We start from the raw sequence: 24,000 nt of genomic DNA on the forward strand, positions 1-24,000 counted from the left end.
CACCTGTGTCCCATATATACATCAGTTCAAGTCCCAGATGTTCTACTTCCCATCCAGCTCCCTGCTTGCAAACTGGGAAAGCAACAGAGAATGGCCCAAGTCCCTGGGCCCCTTTATCCACATGGGAAACCCAGAGTCCTGGCTCTTGATTTCCAACAGGCTCAGCTCTGGCTATTATATCCTCATGGAGAGTAGTGAACTGGCAAATGGAAGATCCCTGTTTCTCTCTCTCTCTCTCTCTCTCTCTCTCTCTCTCTCTGTGTGTGTGTGTGTGTGATATCTCTGTAGCTCTGCCTTTCAAATAAAAATACATCTTAAAAAGAAGAAGAAGAGAGCTAGAGCATAAAACGCAGGAATACTTTGGAAACATACTTCATAGTGTTTCTTAGGCTGGTTTTTCCGTTGGTGGGGTGGGCATTTGGTGCAGTAGAGCAGACACTGCTTGCAATGCCTACATCCCAGTTCAGAATGCCTGTCATGGAGGCCCAGCTCTGCTTCTGCTCCCAGCCTCTTGGTGATGTGCACCCTGGCAAGCAGCGGTTGAAGACACCAGTTCTTGGGTTCCTGGTGCTCGTGGGGGAGACCCAGATGGAGTCACTGGCTCCTGGCTTCAGGATTGCCCAGCCCCAGCTATTGCAAACATTGAGGAGTAAGCCAGGGGATACAGGAGATTGTTCTCTCTCTCTCTCTCTCTCTCTCTCTCTCTCTCTCTATCTATCTATCTCTATCTCTTCCTTCCCTCCTTTAAGACAAAATGAAAATATTCGGGCCTGGCACCATGGCCTAGCGGCTGAAGTCCTCACCTTGAATGCACTGGGATCCCATCTGGGCACCAGTTTTGGTCCTGGTGACCTCGCTTCCCTTCAGCTCCCTGCCTGTGGTCTGGGAAAGCAGTCAAGGACAGCCCAAAGCCTTGGGACCCTGCATGCGTGTGGGAGACCCAGAAGAGGCTCCTGGCTTCGGATCAGCGCAGCTCTGGCCGTTATGGTCACTTGGGGAGTCAATCATTGGACGGAAGATCTTCCTCTCTGTATATCTGACTTTGCAATAAAAATAAAGAAATTTGTAAAAAATGAAAATAGTCAATTTTTAACCAAATTCACATTTCTTCAAACATATCTCTGCACATCACAGATTTCCAACAAGATTTTTGCCACTACCACCAGCTGTTGTGGAGTGTTCTCATTATCTGTGCTTCCTAAGGGACCCGGACTTGTGGTTTCGGATGTTACCCAATTCCAGCAAATATCTGAAAGACACGTCTTCCTACTTTTCTCACTGGCAAATGCAAGAATGATAGAACTAAGCATGAGCAGACATGCTGCTTTGCAAGCTAACGCAATGAGAGGGAAGCCAGGACTGTGGTATAGTGGGTGAAGCCACTGCCTGCAACGTCGGCATCCCGTGTGGGCTCTGGGTTGAGTTCCAGCTACTCCATTTCCTATGCACTCCCTGCTAATGTGCCTGCGAAAGTAGCAGATAATGGGCCGCATGTTTGGGTCCCTGTGACACGTTGGAGATCAGGAAGAAGCTCCTAACTTCATCCTCACCCCTCCCCATCTGTGGTGGCCACTGGAAGAGTAAAGCTGCAGATGGAACCTTTCTCTCTCTTTCTCTCCAACTTCTCCTTTCAAATAAAATAAATGTAACCAAAAAGGAAGATGTAGGAAAAATGACAGCCCTACACTGACAAAAATCATATGCTTTTCCTACCTTGAAAAAAAAAATTCAGGGCCTGATGTGATAGCCTAGTAACTAAATCCTCACTTTGCATGCCTGGGATCTTATGTGGGTGCCGGTTCCCGCCCTGGCTACTCTACTTCCCACGCAGCACCATGACCGGTGTCTGAAAGGAACAGACGACCACCCAAAGCCTTGGAACCCAGCACCCACATGGGAGACCCGCAAGAAGCTCCTGATTCCTGGGTTTGAATCAGCTCAGCTCCAGCCATTCCAACCACTTGGGGAGTGAACAAAAAAAAAAAATCTTTAAAAAAAAAAAAGAGAGAGAAGATTCATTATGCATTTATGTTAATAATGGCAAAAATGGCAAGCTTTAATAATAAGCAGTACTGGGCATGGCGCAATAGTGTAGCGGCTAAAATCCTTACCTTGAACACATATGGGATCCTGGTGTCTGCAAGGTGAGGTCTTTAGCCACTAGGCTACCACGCCGGGTCTTTGCCTCCACTTTCAAGTCTGGCTTTCTGTTAACACAGACCCTGAGAGGCAGTAGCCAATAGTTCCAGTGCCTGGGGCCTTGCCACTCTTGTGGAACACCCAGATTAAACTCCAGGCTCCTGGCTACGGCTTGGCCCAGCCCTAGCTGTGATGGGCATTCAGGCAATGAATCAGTAGATCAAATATCTCTCTCTCCCTCTTTCTCTCCTTTCCTTCTGTCTCTCTCCCTCTCCCTTTCTGCCACTTTGATTTTAAAATCAGCAAATCTTTTTTAAAAATAACATTAAGACCCAATGTCTCAGTGGTGCTTCATCTGGGGGCTGGGAAGAGCCTGGGTGAGCCATCACTGGCTCTGACAATGGAGGAAGGGACCATGAGTCAAGAAGTACAGACCACTTATACAAGTTATAAAAGACAAGAACAACAAGGGTTCTCTCTGACAGACTTCAGAAGGGAACACAGCCGGGCCTGGCTCCATAGCCTAGCGGTTAAAGTCCTTGCCTTGAATGCACTGGGATCCCATATGGGCGCCGGTTCTGGTCCCAGCGGCCCTGCTTCCCATCCAGCTCCCTGCTGATGGCCTAGTAAAGCAGCCAAGGTCGGCCCAAAGCCTTGGGACCCTGCACCTGCGTGGGAGACCTGGAATAAGCTCTTGGCTCCTGGCTTCGGATTGGCTCAGCTCCAACCGTTGTGGCCACTTGGGGAGTGAACCATTAGAGGGAAGATCTTCTTCTCTCTCTCTCCTCCTCCTCTCTGTATATCCGTCTTTCCAACAAAAAAATAAATCTTCAAAAAGAAAAAGAAAGGAACACAGCCTTGCACACCTTCATCATTAGTCGCTTTAGGACTTCTGGTCTCCAGAACTCCAGCTGACCAACTCCTGTCACTCGAAAGCACTAAGTTCACGTCGATTTGTTACAACAGTGCAAGGAAATGATACCCAGATCAGGAGAAGCAATACACAGGGAGGTAACTGGAGTGGGCACACCAGTGACAGCACTGGCACAGGGAGAGGTGGGCCCACGTGATGGGGGAGGGAAGATGTCAATTTTCCAGAAGCACTGGCAGAACGAGGCTGTGCAAGATGAGCAGTTGCCAGGGAGCTGGAGGTTCTGGTGCTTTGGGAGGGAGGAGAGGACAGGGGAGTAACAGGAGAAATGAGAAGGGCAGTGCGGGCTACTGGAAGAAATGAGGCAGGGAGGCCAGCATATACATAACCCAGAGGGAGAAGATCAGCGCTGGTTTATGAATTCCTGGGCCTAGTGAAATAGCCTAGCAGTTAAAGTCCTCGCCTTGAACGCGCCGGGATCCCATAAGGGCGCCAGTTCTAATCCCAGCAGCCCCACTCCCCATCCAGCTCCCTGCTTGTGGCCTGGGAAAGCAGTCAAGGATGGCCCAAAGCCTTGGGACCCTGCACCCACATGGGAGACCCAGAGGAGGTTCTGGGCTCCTGGTTTCAGATCAGTGCAGCTCTGTCTGTTGTGGTCACATGGGGAGTGAATCAATGGATGGAAGATCTTCTTCTTTGTCTCACCTCCTCTCTGTATATCTGACTTTGCAATAAAAATAAATAAATCTTGAGAAATAAGAATTCCTGAGGAACCCGAGAGAACAGGCAAGTCCAGCAGGAGAGGCAGGGTGAGCAGGAGGGAGGCCAGGCCAGGGCTGCGAGCCTGCAGAGGAGCCTTCCTCGCCTCAACGGCAGCCCAGAGAGTACTTGCCACCTGCAACAGCCAACCCTAGGGTCGGTTGCTCGTGTACGGATTCAGAGGTGGGGCCTTGGGAATGGGTTAACCAGTCATGGATGAACGGCTGGTTGCAGGTGGCAGGCCTGTTCTGTTCCTCATGTGGTTCCCTCAGCCAAGCTGAGAAGCAGCATGAGGCCCTCACCAGCCACCAAGCTGACACTGGCACCACGCCCTTGGACTTCTCAGCCCCCGGAGCCTCTCACTCTCTCCTGATCCATAACTCGAACTTCCAAAATAAACAAAACTCAATTTTAAAATAAGAGGCAAGTATGGTGGCTCAGCAAGTTAATCTTCCACCTGTGACCATCAGCATCTCATACGGGTGCCAATTCTAATCCTGGCTGCTCTACTTCTGATCCAGTTCCCTGATTATGGCCTGGGAAGGGTGGCTCAAGCCCTTAGGTCTCTACACGCCCCCCATGGGAGACTGGGAAGAGGCTCCTGGCTCCTGACTTCAGCTCAGCTCAGCTCCAGCAGTTGCAATCAATTGAGCAGTGAACCAGTGCATGGAAGATTTCTCTCCGTCTGTCTCTCCTCTCTGTAAATCTGCCTTTCAAATAAAAATAATTTTTTTAAAAGATTAAAATTACCCAAACTCAGCTATTTTGTTACAGCAACAGAAAACCAAGATAACCACCTAATAACTCAGTGCCTAAGAGAACAGTCACATGCCGTCTCGTGGTTGCGTATCAGGAGTTCCGGCAGAGCTGGCACGGTGAGGCCTCCATCCCAGCAGCACTGGCTGAGGTCACCGAGTGTGTTCAGTGGGAGGCTGGGCTGCTCTGAAGCATCTCGAGCAACTTCACTTCAGTGTTGCTGCACTCAGGAGGACAGGAGCACTGGGGTCAGTGGGGACTCTTCCTCAAGGCATTCACTGTATGACAGTCAGTAGCGGAAGTATCCCGCTGGCCCTGGGGCTCTCAGAAAGAACATATCAAGAGAACTGGGCTGAAGCTGCATTGTTTTTTGTTTGTTTTTGTTTTAGGACATAGCCTTAAAGTTCTAGAAGCATTCTAGAATGCTTTTGATCCAACAAGCTGCTTAGGGCCAGCCAAATTCAGAGGGAAAGGAATTCAACCCAGTGTGCCAACAGAAGGAGTGTCAAAGCTTCTTGCCCAGGATCATGCTGTGGTACAGCAAGTTAAGCTACCACTTGTAATGCTGATTGAGTCCTGGCATAAAAGAACCTAGATGTTTTTTGCTTTTGTAATTTCTGCCTTACTTGCTTGGCTTGGGGCTGTGTGAACTCCAGGCCTGACAGTCTACGTGGCAACCAGCAGGACACCTGGCAGGTCACGTAGGCGGAGCACTCCTCAGGAAGGAGGTCCCTGGTGTTAGATAAGTCCCACTGCCCTATAGCCCACCAGTTTGCACTTTTGGAAGGTTCCTTGCTTCAAACCCACCAATAGCAGCCTGTCCTGAGAGTCAAAGTATTCCTATGTCAGAACTACGGTGGGCCACAAGCTAGAAAGCCCTTCACTCTGCCCAGCTCCCAAAGCATCCGTTGCTATGGAGGGATGGCCTAGGGTCAGTAACATCACAGGTAAAGCTGTTTATTTCATCCAGAGACACCATCTGTTCCACACCAGCCTCCTTTTCAGGCCAGCCCTCCTCTCTGTCCAGCCAGGTAATGGGAGTCAATGGATGTCTCCCAGAGTGTCACACCTCCTTTATGATGTCTCTTCCAGTACCCCACGTGAAGAGATAGATGGTCCTAGACCTTACATGCACCTGACCAACTTTTGGATTTGGGTAACAACAGAACTTTCCTGGGTACATCTAGACTTGAAACTCCAATGCCATGTGTGTAAGACCTTAGAAACAGTTTTTACTAGCTGGCATTGGGGAGACCCGGAAGAGGTCCTGGCTTCAGATCGGTATAGTTCCAGCCATTTCAGCTGCTTAGGGAATGAATCTTCCTCTCTGTCTCTCCTCTTCTCTGTATATCTGACTTTCCAATAAAAAAATACAAATCTTTAAAAAATTTTATATATATATATATATACACACACACATATATATATATATATATATATATATATATATATATATCCAATGGGAAAAATCTTAGCTCTTCAGTCTTTGCATCAAAAATTGGAGTGCTGCTCCCTCTTCTCGCCACAAACCACAAACCCTCAACTCCCAAATCTTGGGATGAAAAGTGAACTCTGCTTCAGTGTTAAAGCCATGTCACAAAACAGGGATGAATGTGGAAGAATTCAAAACACTCTCCTTCTGGGCCAGGGTTGTGCAGTGGGTTAAGCCGACACCAGCATGCCATGTGGGTGCCAGTTTGTGTGTCCTAGCCACTCTTCTTCCAAGCCAGTGTCTGTCTCATGCATCTTGGAAAGCAACAGAGATGGTCGGAGCGTTTGGGCTCCTGCCATCCACGTGGGAGACCTGCAAGAAGCTTTAGCTGGCCCAGCCTAGATCTCTGCCTTTCAGTACACAGTTTTGCTTTGATTTGTTTGTTTTGTTTTGAATTGGAAAGGTAGATACACAGAGAGAAGGAGAGACAGAAAGATCTTCCATCTGCTGATTCACTCCCCAGGAGACCACAATGGCCAAAGCTGAGCCGACCTGAAGCAGCCAGGAGCCAGGAGCCTCTTCTGGGTCTCCCAAATGGGCGCAAGGTCCCAAGGCTCTGGGCTGTCCTCCACTACTTTCCCAGGCCACAAGCAGGGAGCTGGATTGGAAGTGGAGCAGCCTGGATATGAACCACCACCCATATAGGATCCTGGCACATGTAAGCCGAGGATTTAGCCACTAGGCTATCGTGCCTAGCCCCATCCTCCCTCCGCCAAGGTCCTTTTTTCACAGTTGAAGATCAATGGGTCAAAATAACAAGTGGCACTAAAAGAAAAATGTCTTTGGAGTCCTTTACTCACTACAAGTAAATGATGCCTTCTTTTTAACTTGCCCTCTTTGCTAAACAAACCTACAACTGATTTCACATGGCACAATCCAAGGACATGGGATAACTCTGAGGACCAAGATAAGATTCTTGCACAACACTATGTGACTTAGAAGTCACTTAGCCTTCAAGTATGAGTGGAAGCGAAAAGACGCTAACTCCGAGATGAACAGTGGCATGAGTACATGCATACAGTACTATTTTTCAGCATTTTTTTCCCAAGTAATGTTGGTGGGCAAGATAATCTGTTCAACTGAAGGGCAGTCATGGTTTGCCCTTGAATCCAGCAAGTCTTAGGCGCTCAGGGTTCTCTTGGAGTCCTGGGCAAAGCAGATCCGTCCTCATTGTCTACACAAGTGCAAGCCTCTCACACCAACTAGACTGCTAATTTGCTAGTTCTCTGCTCTTGTGGCGGAACATACATTTATTTTGAAGTGAACACAGCAAATATAACTTTGCCTGGGAGAGTTAAATTTAACAGTGCCCTGTGAATCATTCCACTTATTTTCATGACAAATCCGGAGACGTTTTCTCAGTTTGAGTCGTCCCCAGCATCTGAGACTTCACCTACACTTGCTGTCCACATCATCATATTGTCTTGTTTTTCAGCTGAGTTGAATAAAATTCTAAAACTGGCCTAAAATCATGTGCCTTGGAATGGAAAGGGCATCTATAAACAAAACCAACAATCAACACCTTGCTCAATGCTTTCCATCTATGATTAAGATCAAGTCAGGATATTCAACATCATTGTAGAAAGTCTAGTTCATCCAAGAACCAAAAGCAAGAGGTAGAAAGCACCCTATTAGAAAGAAGGAGGTAAAATTATAGACAACGCCACAGAATACACACACACACACACACACACACACACACACACACAGAGGCATCACAATCAAGGAGTTTAGCAAACTTAGAGGACACAAAGTCAAATGCAAAGCCTAATTGTCAATTAAAACTTAAAATGACTATTTCCAATACAATCAAAAAATATACAGCAATCAGAGATTAAGCTGGCCAAAGATAAGAGAGATCAGTCCATTAAATGCTGTAACACATTGCTGGGAGATTTTTTTTTTAAGATTTATTTTATCTTTATTGCAAAGTCAGATATACAGAGAAAAGGAGAGACAGAAAGGAAGATCTTCCATATGATTCATTCCCCAAGTGGCTGCAACGGCTGGAGCTGCGCCAATCTGAAGCCAGGAGTCAGAAATCTCTTTCGGGTCTCCCATGCAGGTGCAGGGTTGCAAGGCTTTGGACCATTCTCAACTGTTTTCCCAGGCCACAAGCAGGAAACTGGATGGGAAGTGGGGCTGCAGAGATTAGAGTGGCGCCATATGGGATCCTGGCAATTCGAGGCGAGGACCTTAACCAGTAGGCCATTATGCCAGGCCCACTGGGAGATATTTTACAAGATGTAAACTGGGGCTGATGCCATGGCTTAGTAGATTAAGCCTCCGTCTCCTCCTGCAGTCACAGCATCATCTCATATTGGTGCTGGTTCATTTCCCAGCAGCTCCACTTCCCTTCCAGCTTTCTGCTGATGGCCTGGGAAAGCAGTGGAGAATGGCTCAAGTCCTTGGGCCACTATACACACATGGGAAGCCTGAAAGAAGCTCCTGGCTCCTGGCATCAAATTGGTTCAGCACTGGCCATTGCATTCATTTGGGGGTGTGAACCAGCAAAGGGAAGATCTCTTTCTGTCTCTCCTCTTCTCTCTCTGACTCTTTCAAACAAAAAATTTTTTAAATATGTCAAAAAATTAAATAAAAAACCTACACCAGTGGGCAGATACAACATGCGTGGGGACCAAAAGAGTAATATTGATGTCAATTCTCCCCTGTTGTGCTGTGAAAGTCCCTTCCAAAACTGACCTTGAGATATGACTTCCTGTCATGGGAGGCGGGGTCTTTAAGAGGTGATCGGGTGCCAGGAACTCCATCCTCCTGAACTGACTGTTCTCTGGGGTGATGTTTTGGCTGCTGGGGAGCAGCTTCATGATAAAAGCAGGCTCTGTGCCTGTTGGCCTGCTGCCATGTTAGGACAGCCCCAAGGCCACCTCCAGATATAGCCTCTCCGTCCTGGCCTTGCATGCTGCCAGCATCACAAATCAACCATATCTCTGTTGCTTAGAATCCAGCCACTGGTGGTACTCTGACAGCAGCAGGTGGACTAAGGCACCCCCACACTACTCCACCGACTCCCTGCAGTCTCGGTAAAGGTATGCCTGGGCCTTGCAGATGCACTCTACTGTGCAAAATCAGGGTTCAAGTCCCAGCTCTGCTTCTGCTGTCTGCTTCCCGAGTGACAGCGGCATGTGGGTCCTTGCCACGCAGTGAGACCTGGATCGAGTCCTAGGCTCTTGGCTTTGGACTAAGAAGTGAATCAGTTCATGGAAGCTTTTCTCTCTCTCTCTCTCTCTCTCTCTCTCTCTCTCTCTCTCTCTCTCTCTTTCCATTTCAAATAAGTCAACAAATAAAAAAGAATTTTAAATGCCTGCATCCTTTTGTAGATACTGACAAGCTTATGCTAACATCATAAGAAACCTTACAAGACCTAAATAGCTAAAACAACTCTAAAAAAGAACATTCAGGGGCCTGGCACGGTAGCTTAGTGGCTGGATCCTCACCTTGCACGCACTGGGATCCCATATAGGTGGTGGTTCATGTACAGCTGTTCTACTTCCCATCCAGCTCCCAGCTTGTGGCCTGGGAAAGCAGTGGAGGACAGTCCAAAGCCTTGGGACCCTGCACCCGCGTGGGAGACCCAGAAGAGGCTCCTGGCTCCTGGCTTCAGATTGACCCAGGTTTGGCCATTGTGGCCACTTGGGGAGTAAACCAGTGGATGGAAGAGCTTTCTCTCTGTCTCTTCTTATCTCTGTAAATCTGACTTTCCAATGGAAATGAATAAATCTTTAAAAAAAAGAATACTTAGGGCTAATGATACCTAATTTGAAGAATTATTACAAAATTCAATAATAGCATAGATTTGACAACCAGAGCAATAAAACAAGAGGCAAGAAACACATATCGACAGCCAATTTTGAATTGCTATATAAAAGCAGTGCGGTGGAATAGACTCATTTTTTTCAGCAAATACTACAGGAACAATCTGATGATCTAAACACCAAACTGAATCCTCACATCACAACCACATACAAAAGTAAGCTCGAACCAGATTACAAACCTCAATGTGAAACCTAAACTAAAGGAGGTGTAGAAGAAAGCATGGGAGAATATTTTTGTTGTCTTTGGGTTGGACAAAGATTTGCAGTATAGGGCCCAGCGAGATAGCGTAGCACCTAAAGTCCTTTCCTTAAATGCGCTGGGATCCCATATGGGCGCCGGTTCTGGTCCCAGCAGCCCTGCTTCCCATCTAGCTCCCTGCTGGTGGCCTGGGAAAGCAGTCGAAGACGACACAAAACCTTGGGACCCTGCACCTGCATGGGAGACTCGGAATAAGCTCTTGGTTCCTGGCTTCGGATTGGCTCAGCTCCAGCCATTGCGGCCACTTGGGGAATGAACCATTGGAGGGAGGATCTTCCTCTCTCCTCCTCCTCTCTATATATCTGCCTTTCCAATAAAAAGAAATAAATCTTCAAAAAAAAAAAAAAAGGTTTCCAGTATAGACACCATAACAAGCTATATTTCAAAGCCTGATCAACTGGGGACAGTACGTGGCTTAGCAGTGAACTTGCTGGGGACCCACAGCCCTCTCAGAGTGCCCGGCTCCAACCCTAGCTCCTCCACTTGCAGTTCAGCTTCCTATATTACAGCTCTTCGAGGCAGCAGGTGACAGTTAAGGCACTTGGGTCCCTGTCACCCACACTGGGAGACCCAAAGAGTCTCTGGCTCCCAGTTCGAGCTGGCCCAGTCACAGTTTTTGTAGGAATTTGGCAGTGCAACAGGCCAAATTATTCCCTTCAAATAAACTAAAATAAAGATTTTTAAAAATTGATCACTTGGGCCCGGCGGCGTGGCCTGGCTGCTAAAGTCCTCACCTTGAAAGCCCCGGGATCCCATATGGGCGCCGGTTCTAATCCCGGCAGCTCCACTTCCCGTCCAGCTCCCTGCTTGTGGTCTGGGAAAGCAGTTGAGGATGGCCCAAGCTTTGGGACCCTGCACCCGCGTGGGAGACCCGGAAGAGGTTCCAGGTTCCCAGCTTTGGACCGGCGCAGCACCGGCTGTTGCGGTCACTTGGGGAGTGAATCATCAGATAGAAGATCTTCCTCTCTGTCTCTCCTCCTCTCTGTATATCTGACTCTGTAATAAAATAAATAAATCTTTAAAAAAAAATTAATCACTTGTGGGCAGTGTGCAGTAGCCTAGTAGCTAAAGTACTCGCCTTTCATGTGCTGCGATCCCATATGGAAGCTGGTTCATGTCCTGGCTGCTCTACTTTTTTAAGATTTATTTCTTATTCTTATTGAAAATTCAGATTTACAAAGTGAAGGAGAGAAGGAGAGGAAGCTCTTCCATATGATGCTTCACTCCCCAAGTGGCCACAATGGCTGGTGCTGCGCAGACCCAAAGCCAGGAGCCAGGAACCTCCTCTGGGTCTCCCATGCGGGTGCAGGGTCCCAAGGCTTTGGGCCATCCTTGACTGCTTTCCTAGGCCACAAGCTGGGAGCTGGATGGGAAGTGGGGCCGCCGGGATTAGAACCAGCACCCATGTGGCATCCTGGTACACTAGGCCACCACGCTGGGCCCTAAAATAAATCTTTAAAAAAAAAAGCACAAAATAAAATGAGAATGATAAATTCAAATATCAGTTGTCACATGAGCTCAGTTTGCTAACTGAAACATAGGAACTGAGAATTTGTAAAACACATACACATATAAATTAGCTCTCTGCTGTTAGCAAGGAACGCAAACAGCCATTTGAACATTAAAATTGTATTAGAGATATTCATTGATTTGGGGATTCAAAGCCACTCTTTTACTGCAGAAACAGCTCCAACTTGGGGATTAGGAATTAGCACACCAAGCCATTTCAGACATGTCCCATTCACTTAAGCCAACAGAGAAGTAAGGAAGTCTGACTTGCATGTTGGGGCAGTGCAATGTCTTCTTGATAAGCAGCCAAGAAGCTCCACCAGGAGCCAGCTGAGCTCAGGCTCAGCTGACCGGGCAAGCTCCCTCCTACTGCCGCTTCTCTCTGTGTGTGACAACAGCATCCGGAGATCAGCAGGCCCCTGGGGACCGGGGAAGCAGGGTATGGCTGCCCAGGTCACCCTGGCCGCGCACCCCACACTGCACCACAGTCCAAGGCAGGAAATAACTCCGGCGGCATCCTCCATTCATGAGGAAGCACATTTCAGCTTTTCAAAAGCAGCCACCGCGACAGCTGACTCCCTCCCTCGCCAAAGCCTGAGCCTCAGGAAGAGGCTGATGGATCTCACTTCATGCTCTCCACTGGGAAACTGTCCAAGACCCATACTGAAGCCACTTAAACCATACAGCTGCCTACCAAGGTATCTGAAAAGGTTCACGGACAGTGGAAGGAGATGTAAGTTCATCTTAGTGCAGGTGGTTAGGACTAGATGAGACCACAGGGGTGGGTCCTCAGGACCGCCTGTAAGGTGGAAGAGAGCCCTGCCTCTCCATGTGATGCCCTCTGCCCAGAGCCCTGAGCTGAACAGTCCAAGCCCCTACTGCTCGCTGATTACTCACTCCCAAGGCTGTCGGTGACAGCAGTGGAAGGTGGATTCAGAAAGCATTGCTTCTGCAGGGACACTACAGTGAGTCATCAGGGCAGCCCTGAAGGGTGGACCCTGAGGTGTTCTGCAGTCTTCTCACTATGAAGTGTGGCTGGGAAACTCAGAACAAAGAATGTTTTGGCTTTTAAAACACTTAGTTGAGTAGGGGAGACGGGGCCACAAGTGTGTAGTACTGAGCCCCCATCCACAGGCCCACTCTGCAAAGGCCTGCAGTCCCAGCCACCAGGGTTAGACCAGGACTGGGAATCAAATCCAGGTCTCCCACGTGAGCGGCAGGAACTGAATGACTTGACCTATCATACTTAATTCTTCACTAACAGGAAACTGAAGTTGGGAGCCAGAGCTGGGAATTGAACCAAGGGCCCCCTGAAGTGGGAGTCATGTTTCCTAGCCATCAGGCTAAACGCCAACTCCCACACTTGGATTATTATTATTATTACTTAAATTTACCCATCATGGGGGGCAAAAAAAATTCATTCTTTGATTCCTTGGTTCATTTATAAAAGACAATGAGGCTAAATTGTTAATGGTTTATGGACGGGCCAACTAGAAGACAGACAAGTAAGAGCTGACCCCCACACGGGTCAGTGTCTACCATGATGAGCTGACCGTCACATGGGTCAGTGTACACAGTGATGAGGAGTAAGCTGCTCCTGCTTTGCTAAGTGAGAAATCTCTTTCGTAAAATGACTCTCGTCACTTCTCCTGGGAGTTCCTGATGCAAGATGCTTTCCACAGCCCAGGAGAGGGCCGCCAACAAGAGCCCCGGCAGGAGTGTGCGCGGATGTTCCCAGGATGTGTGTCAGAGGCAGACAGGGCCTTCCAGGGTCTCTATACTATACCCATCAATGCATAAAAAGTATGCAGAAAAATGCAGTTATTCCTGTTTTATGTCCCTGGCCTCAGGGCACCCACTGAGATATGCGTCAATGAAAAGCACTGCTGTGTTTCTGGAAGGCGTGCTGGTTTTTTTATCCCATGGCATGCTTGTAATCAATGAGGAAACAGGAGATAGTAGCCCTCTTAGGTACCAAAATAAACTGGTGTGTTGAGCTTTGGCCAGTGAGCTCCTGCTGGTTTGCATTTCCATTTATAACTAAGATTCTCTCACTCGTCAGCAATGCGCGATTTGGAGCTGGTGCGAGCAGCTCGGCTCACGAGCCGGCACCTTCCTGATAGTGTTCCTAAAATTAAAGGAATACTCAAAACATCAAACCAGGACATTTTGTTCCAGTTCCTCACCAACTGACACAGTTCCCAACCCAGCCTGCCTCCTCTCGACGCTTTCATCACTGTCTTCCTCCTCCCCCGGCCCCTCCCACTCCTAGATGTCTCAAGGCCAAGCCTGACCTTGCCTGGACATGCCCTCTTTGATATTACGCAGAGACCTCACAGTCAAAGGGATCTCGGATCTGGTCTCCAAAGCTGCTTATCTTTCTGTATTAGCTGTGTGCTTGGCCTTCCCTCTGATGGGAAAGCTGCGTAATGCGGACCCCTAGGCTAAAGCACAGCTCAGACAGTATCACCAGGGAGCAAACCAGGGTGACGGGGAGGATCTGGCCGGAGCGGGGCGTGTCGGCTTCAGAACTCATAAGATAAAAGGAGGAAATAAGGACTGTTGGCAAGGATGTAGAGAAGTTAGAGCCCATGCAGAGACTCTGTGGAAATTGGGTTTGTTGCTCCTCAAAAGTTAGACCTGGAATGATCATATGACCCAGCCACATCACTCCTAAGGCTCCACAGAATTCCCCAGAGGCCCCACAACAGGCCCCCAAATAGGTATGTGTACATCCTCATTCACAGAGCCAAAAGGTCAAATGATGAATGAACACAGTGGTGGCAGATACATCAAGCGCAATACTATCCAGTCACTGAGAACTAACACATGGATACATGCTTCAGTGTGGATGAAGCTCGCGAAACACTGTGTGGATGCACTGAGCTCCAGAGTGAGCATGGCTGCAGACACAGGGAGCCGCGGATGGCTGCCAGGGGCTGAGGGAGGAGGCCCGCATGATAGCTGCTTGGAGGGAATAAGGATAGAATTGTGTAGGCATGAAACAGAACTGATACTGGCACAACACTGCACCTGCGCTGTTACTGGCTAATCATACGGGCATTGCACCTCCACAAGAATGACTCATTGTGTGGCTGGTGTGATGGCTCAATTGACTAATCCTGCCCCTGCAAGTGTCAGGATCCCATACGGGCAACAGTTCATATCCTGGCTGCTCCACTTCCCATTCAGCTCCCTGCCCAGGGCCCGGGGAAAGCAGCAGAGGCTGGCCCAGAGGCTTGAAACCCTGCACCTGTGTGGGAGACTCAGAAGAGGCTCCTGGCTTGAGATTGGTTTAGCTTCAGTTGTTGTGGTTAAGTGGGGAGTGAACCAGCAGATGGAAGATTTTTCTGTCTCTCCTTCTCTCTGTAAATGTGCCTTTCCAATAAAAATAAACACTTTTTTTTTTAGAAAAAAAATGCTCATTGTGATTCACCACGTGGTATAAAACATAAAAATTCATTTTTTAAAAATATGCACACTTAGTTTTGGAGATTTTTTGGCTCGTGCCCCAGATGCCCATGGAGGCGCAGCCTGGTGTGGGGGCGGTGGTGGCAGCATGTGTCCAGGGACTCAAGTCAGTGCTCCCACAGCGGGAACCCAATTTCTTGAGTCATCACCATTACCTTGCAGGGTTGCATGAGGAGGAAGCTGCAGTCAGGTGCTGGAACCATGGACACAATCCAGACATTCCAGTGTGAATGACAGTGCCCCCACAAGCCTGCTAATCAGCATCCTAGGCACCAGGCCAAATGCCCACCCCATGGGTCTGTGAAAATGCAAAGTCTATCGGAGGAAAACTTTTAGTGCTGTTACAGTGTCCACCAACAGATGGCGGTACTGAGGCATCACTGGCAAGTAGGTGTACCCTAAAGGGCAGGTCCCTGCACGCCCTAGGCACTTCCAGGGACTCCCAGTTCTTACTAGCCAAAGCTTTGAAGGGAGTTCACTGTCCCATAGAAGGAGGTAAAAAGAGCCAGTTAAATGTAGCTGATGGCACAACTCCATTTACATAAAGAATCCAGAGAGGCCTAAGAAAATCCAAGGCTTGCTAACAACCACCCTAAACACAGATCTGTTTAAATACTTTCATTAAGATTTATTTACTTTTATTGGAAAGGTATATTTACACAGAGAACGAAAGACAGAGAGAAAGGGCTTCCATCTGCTGATTCACGCCCCAAGTGGCCGCAACAGCCAGAGTTAAGCCCATCTGAAGGCAGGAGCCAGGAGCTTCCTCTGAGTCTCCCATGTGGGTGCAGGGTCCAAGGCTTTGGGCTGTCCTGGACTGCTTTCCCAAGCCACAAGCAGGGAGCTGGATGGGAAGTGGAGCAACCGGGCCCATATAGGATTCTGGGATATGCAAGGCAAAGACTTCAGCCAATGGTTACCGTGCCAGGTCCACTGTCTAAATATTTTGGCTCCTACCTCCTCCCCTTGGCCACTGCCAGCTGCCCAAGGATCTTTGCCTACCTCCTCTCCCCACATCCTGTACTCATACTGTTACAATAAGCTTCCTAACAGACAAGTCTGGTTTTCTTGTGGAGCGCGGTTGCTTACCCTTTCGGTACAACTTACGTAAGCTGAGCAAATGCATTTTGTTTCTTTCTAGAACCAACCTGGTCTTTCTTTAGACAGCTGTGGATCGCCTGAGTAAACCTGAGGATGTCCTTGGTGAGAGAGAAGAGCATTCATCCCCAGTCAAGCCAAAACAGCCCACAGTATGAATGTTCAGCCCCCAAATGGCCGCAGTCTAAGGGACCAGACAGATAAGGGCAACTCACGAAAATAACCCACACTTGTTGTCTTTAAACTGCTTTGACAGGACAGGCGTTTGGTATGACAGTTACGTCTCTGCTCGGGACACCTGCATTGCATCCCCAGGGTGCCTGGTGTGAGTCTTGGCTGCTCGGCTTCTCTTCCAGATTCCTGCTGATGCGCCCCTGGGGAGAAGCAGCTGACGGTCCAGCGCTGGCTACTATAGGCCTTTTGACAAGTGAACCAGGATGTGGAAGCTCTCTCCATCTCTCTACCTTTCAATCAAAATGAAAATAAATAAAACCATGGATGGTTTTCTAATTGGTAGAAAAGACGTTGGAAAGCACAGTCGCAGCCTCTAGCCTCACAGAACTGGGGAACAGGAACTCATCATTCCCTCCAGCTTTCCGTCGGCCTTGACCTTGGAAGCAGGACTGGACCTTGCCAGCATTGGTTCTTATCAACTCGCCGCAGCATGAGAGTGTGCACACACCACTGAGCCATGGGCTAGTTATCCGCGGGTGGTGGGAGAGGATTCTTGCAAGGTTCCTGTTTAGTGGTTCTTAAAGCGGAAAGCAGGTGATATAAAAATCACGTCAGGCAGGGCTGGCGGGGACATGAAGCCGAGTGGCAACAAACCAGTATCTCAGAAATCTTTGTCAGGATGCAGTAGGAACAGAGAGGGCCTGGGGAAGACCTCCACAGGAGAATTCGTCATTCAGCTTCAGGCACCGTAGCTGTGGGCTGGCCTTGAGCTAAATCTTGTTGTTCTGTCTTGCACAGCCTTGTCTGTGATGGTAACGTGGTAGTCTACTATCAAGCATGATTTTCACTGCCGCGGGTCCCACGTGAGGTTAGTGGGTGCTCCCACAGGACAGCGACCTACCTCTAACAAGCCGGAGAACATTCAACAAGGGAGCACACATGCAGGATGCTGGGCTTTCTGGAGTCTCACGTGCTGAAGAGGACAGTGGGTCTCCCAGCCACCTTCCATCAGTTTCTGTCGTTTCAGTTGCCCGTGATCAACAAGGGTTCAAGAATACATAACTTCGCAATTTATTTGACTGGCAGAGAGGCACAGAGAGAAAAAAGGAGACAGTTTCTGTGCACTGGTTCCTGCCATGGCCATGGCTGAGCCCGGACAAAACTGAAAGGCAGAGGGTGCAAGTGCTTGAGCCGTTGCCAGCTGCCTCCCACGGCGTGCATTAGCGGTAGGCTGTCACTGGGCAGGGCTAGGTAGCTAAACCAGGTGCCTGGATGACAGATGAAGGCATCCTAAGCAGTCTTTTAACCACTGCACCAAAAGTCCTCCTCTGTCCAAAAACAACAAATGATAAATTCCAAAAATCAGTGATTCATAAGTTTCAAACTGTTCCTGTTCTGAGTAATGTCATGAAATCTCACGATGTCCCACTCTGTCCCTCTGGCCAGCACATTTATACTGGACATCCCCTCCCCATTAGTCATACACCAGCCACTAGGTTAGCAGGTTGCCATGGTATCATGTTTCTGGTGGTCAAGTGAACCGAATGCTACTTGCCGGTAAGTCAAGTACTGTAGGGTTTGCATTAAGTGGGGAGGGGGGAAGAGAGGGAGAGGGAGAGAGTGAGAGAGGGAGGGAGAGAGGAAGAGAGGGAGAGAGAGAAATTTGGGAAGGACATATCACTCAAACCTGTATCTTTCAAAAGCCAGTCAACCAGCCCAGAACTAACTGCTACTGGCCACTAGATGGCACTGTTCCACAAGCATCCGGGACTTCTAGCATCTCCTCCAGGCTTGATTCCCTTTGAAACCACCTTTTTCCAGGAGGAATTTTTGCACTTCCCCTACACCAGCTCCCTCCAGGTTAGCCAGAAGCTTCTTGAGCACAGCAGCCCTTACCAGCCTGCCCATGCCCACTCACGAACGCCGACTAACACTTTTCCTGGGAACAGAGGATGCTTAGCATTATTTCCTGTAGCCTTCTCTGCAAATGTAAGCAAGGTATGGGCCCCTTTGTAGGGCTACAGGTGTTCCCACTCTCCCCTGGCACGTGGCCTTTGGCTTTTCTGGCACAGTCCCATCGAATACATCCCTGAGCCCCAGCCTGGGCAGCGTCCATAGCGGCCACCTGGGAACCAGCAGGAATGTGACCGACGGCTCCCTCACAAACTGCCCTGGGTAGCAAGCCTACTTGCCCCCAACCTTGGTTTACACTAGGGAAAAAATGAAACTCCTAGACCAGATGGATGATGACATGAGAAAATGTGAGGCTCCAAGCCAGGCTTTCCCTAAAGCTTTGTTTTCTGTTTCAGGTGTCACCTGTAGTCACACTCTACAAAGCAAGGCAGTGTAATAAGCTCTCTCGTTCACATCCCTCCTTTGGCTATTCTATATTTATTTGTGTGTGATATAAACCTCCTGTCTACTGGATTGCTCCACAGGTGCCTGTAACAGCCGGGGCTGGGCCTGGCCAGAGCCAGAGGACGGGGGCGCAGGACAGGCCTCTTGCCTGTAGCCATCACCTCCCAGGGAGGAAGCTGCACTCAGGCAGACAGCTCGGCCTCAACCCCAGGCTTGCTGATCTGGACGTGAGGGTCCCAGGCAGCAGCCTAACCATTCTCTCAATGTCTACTCTTCACTGATTGAACTGAAGATATCCTACTAGGACCAGGGTTGCAACAAGCATGGTGGGTTAACCTGCTAACGATGAGTCTATCATCCCATAACAGAATGCCAGTTCAAGTTCAGCTCCTCTGTTTCCAGTCCAGCTTCCTGTGAATGGACCTAAGAAGGCAGTGGATGATGGCTCAAGTGCATGGTCCCTAATGAGGATGGAATGAATAACTGGCTTCTGGCTCTAGACTTGGGCCTGGCCCAGCTCGTGGCTGTTGCAGCCATTTGGGGAGAGACCTAGCAGGTGGAAGTTTTCTTTCTCTCAAGCTTTGCCTTTTAAATGCATACACACCTGCGCACACACACACACACCTTTAAGAGTTCCCTGTAAGAGGCAGATAGTGGCATATTGGCATACTCTCATCCTCTCCTCTTAGTGCTTGGGGTCAAATCCAGACCACTGCACCTGCCAGTCAGCTTCCTTCTAATGTGCACCCTTGGAGGGAGCAGATGACTCAAGCACTTAGGTCATCACCACCCACTCGGGAGACGCAGGTGCAGCTCCAGGCCCACCCAACCCTGCTGCGAGAGGCTTTGGAGGAAAGACGAGCCACTGAACAGAAGGGCTTTCTTTGTTTATCTCCCTCTCTCTACCTTCCCAAGTAAATACGTAAACACAATGTTTTTAAGTGTCCCAGTGAAGAAAAAGTTCATGATTAAACCTTCCCACACTGTCCCAGGTAACAGATTCTTAGCTCAGAGTACAACAGGTGGAACATACTGAGCATCAGTGGATCAGCAAGCAGTTCTTACATCTCTTTAAAATTCTTTTATAAGTTCATTTGGAAGGTAGGACGAGAAAAAAAGAGAAAATAATCCAAAGTCTTTCACCTACTGGAACCTACTGGTTCACTTACTCAAAGCCCACAACGGCCAGGGCTGCGTGAGGCTGAAGCCAGACGCCAGGCACACGAGGCCGGGAAGTAGGCACTCTGACACTGAATAAGGCTATTCCAAGCAGTGCTTTAACCTCTGGGCAACACCCGCCCTTCAGCACGTTTTAACTGAGAATGTATGATTTGCCTTGGTGCTTTGTGATCATTAATGTGGAGCCAAAAACAGGCAGAGTAGCAGGAAGAACACAGAAGTCACCTGTTGCCTCTTCGGTGGAACGCCACATGAAGCCAGAATATCAAGATGCTTGGTGGGCTTGCTGTCTGCCCCTCCCCCTTTAATCAATAAATCCAGAAAAGAATGGGGAGGGGCACACCCCGGCATCCATGTTAGCCCACACAGACTGTGTCTAGGGGCCCAGCTGGACCTGCTGTGAGTCAGCCCCCTGGCCGATGCCTTCCTGGGTGCCAATCCCATGGAGTCCTCTCTTGCCTTGAGTCCAACCCCCCGCCCCTCACCTTCCAACCCTGGAACTGGTGGGCAGAGTCTGCGAGCTAACCTCTCCATTCTGGGCCCTGACCCTTCCCGCACCCCCCACCCCGTCCACCATCCATCCCACACCCACTCCCCTTCACCTTGTCTCACCTGTCGGCTCAGCTCAGGCTGTGCGTGTTGAGAGCGGTCAGAAAGAGAAAGGGGATTATTTCCTGTGACTTGGTCTTACAGGAATAGACCCGATTTTATAAAAAGAAGCAAGCAGGAGCGGCATTTGTTCACCTAGTAGTTACTCTAATTATAGACAGCCGGCTGTCCCGGCCAGCCATGTCGGGTGACAGGAAGGTTGTATCACTCAGGACGTCGCACTTCCCACTTCCTCTGCTAATGCCCCGTGCGTGCCCTCATCAGCATTTTTAAATGACAACCTGATGGCTACCCAGAAGGCAAGTTTTCCCATGAGCCCAGCGGCGGCCGTGTCATCCCCACAGACCAGCTGTATCCTCCCTTCCTCTGCCTGCTTCCCTGGAAATCCTGGAGAGAATGTCACCCCTCCCCGCATCTTTTTTTTCCCCAGGGAAAAGACAGATATTTAAGAGTTTCCACTAAAAGATAGAGGAAAAGCCAAAATTTTGTTCTGGCCAAGTGTGGCACTTCCCTGCCCCTCCCCCTCCGACGCCCTAGCTGACGGGCTGTGAACCTGCTGCTGCAGGGGCAGGCTGAGAGCCTGGCATTCAAGTCAGCAGTGCCCTCTCCTACAGAGCCTAAAGCTGGGATTTGGAAGAAAAAAAGAAAAGCCAAGCTGGCATTACAGGAATCCAGCCCCCCTGAATTGATTTATAACCCTGTCCTTGGCTCCGGACCTTAATGGGCTTCTGGGAGCACCCCGAGGGTGGGGCCCCTCCAAACAGCCACTTCCACCCCTGGTCCCACAAGCCCATGCCAGACAGCAGGAGGACTGACTTTGGCCCATGGGGTTATCTTTTTTAAATAATCATTGATTTTTAAATTAATACTATTCTAATTATGTAAGTGTGCTTTGTAGCAAAATACAGGTTTATGTACTGACCTTGGAAAATCAAAGCCTGACGAGGCAGCCCTGGGATGACATCTTCCACGTGAACCTGAATCCACCAGAGATGTAAGGGGGCCACGCCCAGGCAGGGCAGGGGTTGGCAGCCGACCAGCCTTCTCCGGTCCTGCACTCTGGGCCCAGCAAGCTTGCGGGTCTGCTGCCATGGCAACGTGTCTGAAAGGAACACACAGCCCTTAGTACTTACTCAGTATCTGGTTTCTGGGTTTCCTCTAACTCTTCCTTTTCCTTCTCTGCCTCTCTCCCTTCTCCATCAATCACCATATCCTGCCATTTATTACTTCAAAACCCCAGTGAGCTGTCACCATCAGTAATGGGAACTCCTGGAGGGTCGGCGCCGTGGCACAGCCAATACAGCTGCTATCTATGGTGCCCACGGCCCATACAGGGTCGGTGTGACTCCCAGCCTATGGCCTGGGAAAGCAGTAGAAGACGGCTCAAGTTCTTGGGCCCCTGCACCCACGTGGAAGCCCCCCGAGAAGCTCCCGACTTGGGATGGGCCCAGATCTGGCCATTGTGACTATTTGGAGAGTGAACCAGCAGGTGGAAGATCGACCTCTCTCTTTGTAACACTGCTTTTTTTTTTTTCCTGTAACTCTGCTTTTTAAATAAATATATTTTTAAAATATGTGACTAGATGTGAACTTAAGATTGTAACATTGTTTCAAATAACTTCAATAAATTAATTCAACTTATTTGTAATGTAATTGGGCTATGTGTAAGCTATGTGAAATTACATATATAATTTATTTGAAAGGCAGAAAAACAGAGGCCCCATCTCCTGGTTCATTCCCTAAATGCTCACTGCAGCCAGGACCAGAAACCCAGAGCTCAATCCCGGAGGGGTGGAAAAGACCCAGACTCCTAAACCATCCCAGGGCCGCAGGAGCTGGAGTCAGGAGTATGAGGTAGGAATCAAACCCGGGAATGGCCCCCAGGACAGGATTCAGGAATAGCAAGTGGATCTTAACCACCATGCCCAGAGCCTGCTCCTGAAGTAACATTTTTGACATAAAACTAAAAAAAAAAAGTCACTAAAATGAATGGGCCCATCTTTTTCTATTCTTAAATGTACATTCTAGAAACGTTAAAACTACTTGTGTCTCATCTTCTCTATCATGCAGCACCACGTCACTAACTTGGGTCTGTCTTCATCTTCAGGCTTTGCTGCCATCACACCCGACTTTCTCCCAGTCAGACCTTCATACCACTCCCCCTGGAGGCTTCTAGTCCCCGCTCTGAGCTGGTCCTACTCTCCCTGGTCGAGTTTGTCTGTCCAGGACACTGCTTTCTTCTTATTATTATTACTATTACTACGAAACACGCCTGCTGAGAAGTTAGCGTCCGCTGTCAACCTCTGCCTAACAAGCCGTTCCTAACAGCTTCCAGGCCCTGTCTGCCATTCTCCCCACAAGCCAGTCCCTAAGCAAGCCAGGCTCTAGGCTTTCTAAATGGCACAGCGAGACAAAAAGGCAGCACCGGCTGGGCCGGAATTTGAAAGGTTCCAAAGATGACTCAGTGAAAGCACTCAACAGTGCTTTGCACTTGCCCAGAGAGCTTACACAACACCGCAGCCACCCACAGCGTGCCCGCACCAGCTCGCCTGTGTATATATATATATTATTATTTTTTTCACATCAGTGGAAAGAACAAGAATGAGAAAAAAAAAAACAAAACCTGTTACATTTGCCTTTCGGAAACACCCCGACCCGCCTGAAATCTAACCAGAAAAAGCTTGAGAGTAACAGTGTTTTCTGTTCACTTACTCCTTAGGTCTAAGGATCCAAAATTTTTGCCACCCAAACACTGCGCCGAGGCGCACTGGGAGAGCACCCCTTCACGACACGCTTTGAAAGAACACGCGTCACCCCTTCCCGTCGCCCCAGGTGGGCCGGCCCTGCCCAGCTGAAGGCTGGCAGGGTCATTCGCTGTTTCCCTACACCAGCGTGAGTCCTGGGCTCCGTGAGTCTCCGGGTCCCCGCCGCGAGGCCCCAGGACGCCCGGCCAGCCGCGGCCGTCTCACTTCAGGAACGTTTCCTCAAAGCAGCTTGAGGACTCGGCCCCAGGGCACGGCTTTTGGCGTCCGACGCCGTCGACTTAGCGCGGGGAGGTTCGCGGGCAGAGGGAGACACCTGACAGGGCTTTGGGTGGGGCACGAACGAGCGCACCAGGGCGGCGACCGCGACGCCGAGCCCGGCCCGGAGCCAGCCGACCCGGTCCCGGCTGTGCCGGCGCCACTTCCCGGGCCTTCCTCCCCTGGCGATGAAAACACCACCACGTGGCCTGCAGCCCGCGCGTCACGCGCCGTCGCCCAATGGCAGGCCGGGACCAGCCGGGAAAGGTCCGCCCCTAGGCGTCGCGGATTGGTCAGGGGGGCGGCACCTGCCCCATCCACATGGGCTCGGGGCCAATGGCGGTCGGCAGCAGGGGCCCCGCCCTGCAAGCGGCTCGCTTCCGGGAGCAGGGCAGAGTGGGCGGTGTGAGGGGCGGGGCTGGGGCGGGCGGAGCCTGGGCTGGGCTGGGGCGGGGCCGGGAAAGGCTAGG

General features: G+C 49.7%; 1 long non-coding RNA gene across 1 annotated transcript; it reads right to left on the reverse strand.

Moving 5' to 3' along the window:
• Positions 1-21,098: 21,098 nt before the first annotated feature.
• Positions 21,099-23,731, reverse strand: LOC131482430 (uncharacterized). Its single transcript, XR_009246984.1, has 3 exons — positions 23,589-23,731; positions 21,433-21,612; positions 21,099-21,133 (listed from the first exon to the last, which is right to left on the reverse strand). It is a non-coding gene; the product is annotated as an uncharacterized LOC131482430 (long non-coding RNA).
• Between the last annotated feature and the right edge of the window lie 269 nt (positions 23,732-24,000).

This window comes from Ochotona princeps, chromosome 17 (assembly GCF_030435755.1).
Source record: "Ochotona princeps isolate mOchPri1 chromosome 17, mOchPri1.hap1, whole genome shotgun sequence".
Classification (NCBI taxonomy): domain Eukaryota; kingdom Metazoa; phylum Chordata; class Mammalia; order Lagomorpha; family Ochotonidae; genus Ochotona; species Ochotona princeps.